The following is a 3826-nucleotide window of genomic DNA, read 5'->3' as shown; positions in this document are numbered from 1 at the left end:
TACATTTTATTTCTGTTATATCGTAAGAATTTGCGTTTACGTGCTTGAAATCACACTTATAAAAAAATCAAAAGTAAAGAATGAGGTGGCGTTACGCTGGCCACAACTTTGATTGGCCGGCATAAAGTGCCATTTTCTACGAACTGTGCCGTAATTGTGTCTACATTTTGGACTAATTAATTTTGAAATAATAAATAGCTTTTGTAATAATAGTTTTAACAGCACAGAACGTTGTAGCGAGGAAGCCGACACGGTCTAAAAATGATGGCTTCAAATTTTCTATTCACTTGTACTTAGGCACGTTTTCTACGAATCGTTTACATCTTCGCAGCCAGAATGATTTTACCCTTCTCTCGACACTTGGGACGAAAAACAGCGAAGTCCCAATAGTTCATTTATATAGGTTAAGCTAGGCCATAGTTCTAAGGGTTATTTGAGATAGGCGATCTGTGTTGCTACCAAGCGTTTTATTGTAACATTTCGGTACGTAGTCTTTCGTTGCAGTATTTATTTGGGATAGCACAAAAATCGGGTAACACGGCATTTTCTGACAGTCAGGTGACGTAGCAACAACAATCTTCTGCTGTTTCAAGTTCATAACTGAGTGGACAGCTGATTCAGCTGATTCAGGGTCGTCATGTACGGTGCAATTTCTAACAATAAGCCACGTTATTCGACAGTCGGTATAGTGTTACTCGTTAGCTTATTAATTTGTTTAGTCGAGTCGATGGATGGTTGTCGAGCTACTTTATTTCGTTAGCCTCTGTCTTAGATAGGTTATTTAGATGTTTATATAGGGCGGTACACACGGACGCGATACGGAATCGTAACGCTTTGGATACGTCGTCAATATTCACCTTTATCGTATAACACTACCTTTATATGTATCGTGCTCAAATACGCATTAATATATCTGTGTAGAAGAAATAATCGTCTACAATATGTTGTGAAAACAGTGTATTAGAATTCATACCTGTATTTATTTCCAACACAATCGTGAGCTTCACGCAATGAAGAAATGACTGTACGATTTGAATGGCATATCAGAACCGCTCCGCCATTTTTACATAATCTTAAACTAACACATGTCATTGTTGATTTTCACGTATCCCGCGTAAGTTGATATTTATAATGATAAACATATTTGTATACACACGCATGCATCTACTTGTCTATTTAAGGGTTTCGCGTAATGGACGCCATTTTATGTGTCCAACATAAACAAGATGGCGGCCTATGCATCGGGCGAATACAACTCTTGATTGCCCTGTGAATGTTGGACATTTAAAAATGTGGGTATTTGAAGTTAGCTCTGGTCTGCTAGTTTTATGCCTAGAATAAGACAATTTTTTAAAAATAAACATTTTTTTCTACTGTAACGGCTTCTTTTCCGATCGATGTACGACAACATTTAATATAATATAGCATTATCGATATATATAATATTTAATGAATAGTTTTATGGCTCCTATTTGATTTTCAGACCAATTTTTCTCACTTTTACATCGTATAATTGGAATGGACTGCCATATTTTAACCTTAAACTGTAACTTTATATACTTATCGAGGGGATTATGGACATCGCCGGGGCGCGCTCGGTTGCTATGAGAAAACTTAGAAATTACTAAAATAAAACCAGAAGTGAGATATATTAAGAATTTTAAGATCTTTGTCCACCAGTACGAATAACGTACAACGGGACTCAGTTGAAATTTCGGCTGTGTTACCGCATTTTGTACCATTCATTTTTAGCCGGTATTTTTTTCGTATTGTTGGATTGAAGTTTTTACTATATCTTATTTCCATAAGTTGTATATTCCGGAATAACTGGGACGTGTATTTGAATATAATGTAGGGCATTGCGTAGCCCCGGGTCATTTAGTAAAAATGTCCCGAAATGTATATCAAATTCCTTTGACACTGTATTGAAATATTTTGTATAAGTTAATTTTTATTTGCTAGTCCACGTCTTTGATATGTTTAAAAATAATTATTCTTAGTGGTGTAATACTAATTATAATGTATTGTGTAAAATATTTTTTTTTTTAGTTATTATATCAATAAATTAAAATTTGTTTATTTTATAATTTGTTTTATTTGTTCTCAACCCAACCCGTTTACAATTGAAGTTTTATAACCATGGGTTTAGTAAGTACTTCAGTGAGTAGTAACTACTGTGAGTACCTAATAATTTCATGTTTATAACTCTACCACAGACAGGTATAAAAACATTACGTACATCAATGCAATGTTCATACATCTTTGAACTCTACGGACGTCAAGTATAGACGGATTCCAATTTCATGTCCTTGTCTCACTACTTTTCTAGATAGAGGTAGGGGAAGGGACACGAAAAATCATAGAAAAATCCCCTACATATTTTAAACACACACATATAATAACATGTTATTATTCCATCTCTTGGCTCCACCATCCTAATGTAATCGTAACTAATATTATAAATAAATATATTAGGACAAATCAAACAGATTGAGCTAGCCCCAAAGTCTCAGACTTATGGGATACTAACTCAATGATACTATATTTAATAACATATACATATATAGATAAACATCCAAGACCCGAGCCAATCAGAAAAAGATCATTTTCCATCATGACCCGACCGGGGATCGAACCCGGGACCTCTCGGTTCAGTGGCAAGAACTTTACCACTGCGCCACCGAGGTCGTCAATGCAAAAGTAATAGTTCTTTCGTTCGTACCTTTTCACGCTTTATATACATTCTTCGGTCGAATAAAATCAAAATAAATTATACACCTAAAACCTTATGAAAATCTGTACAGTGTAGTTCTTGAGTTTATTGCGAACAGACAGATGCAGCAGAGGACTTTGTTTTATAATATGCAAGGATATTGTCGACAATTTCCTTACAATGGTAAGGAAATTAACTTAAATGGTAGAATAATGATTCTAGGAACATTTTATCAAACATCGCTAGTCGCAGGTGAAGGCGTGTTGAAGTGATTGCGTAAGTCAATAACCACATTAACGAGTAGGTAGGTACGCCTAGTTGCCAAAAAATCTACATTTGCAATGTTGAGGAGTATTTTCCCAAGAGGTGAAATGACATTTCCAGCTTGCGACGCCATTTTGTTTTGTGTGTTTTGTCGTTTTCGACAAGTTTTAGTTTGTAACTTTGGTAAAAAATATTTAATTTATATTATGACGCGAAAAAGTGCCTGTGAAGGCCTATTTGCTGAATAAATGATTTGATTTTTAACATACGCACGTGTAATTCAGTGTACTTTTATTTTCTCAAATTTTTACTGGTCGTACGCGTTTTATCCGTGCCTACATTTTGTCCAGTACAACGGTAACCGCTTACCTTAAGCGTCCGTATTGAAACTAAATTGACAAATTAAGTGTAGAAGTAATCTTGCAGTGGGTGCATGGGTAAACAGAAATTGCCCAAGGACCCACTGGTGGGTGGACAGGTCGCGGCTGATCGTAAATCCCGTAAGAAATTTGAGATAAAAATTACCCTGTGCTTTTTCAGTTATGTTTGTACATTAATCGAAATTTGTGTTATGTACTAAAAATGCAAAGTGCATTATGCAATGACGATATGGACCATACACTTGTCTAATGAAGTTCATAAATAGAGATGTAAATAAAAAAAAAACTGTGTGTTGTATTGGGCAAGAACGAAATGAGAAGACTGAGACTGCCAGAATTAGCCTGGTGACGGCCGACAAGGGTGACCAAATCATGCCAATGTGGAGGATATTTATAGAAAACCAGCGACCTGATCCGGCTTCGCTATATTCGGGTAAAAATATAATAAATTATACATCACATTACAATC

Source organism: Plodia interpunctella, chromosome 23 (assembly GCF_027563975.2).
Source record: "Plodia interpunctella isolate USDA-ARS_2022_Savannah chromosome 23, ilPloInte3.2, whole genome shotgun sequence".
Classification (NCBI taxonomy): domain Eukaryota; kingdom Metazoa; phylum Arthropoda; class Insecta; order Lepidoptera; family Pyralidae; genus Plodia; species Plodia interpunctella.
Note: the sequence above shows the minus strand (reverse complement) of the source record.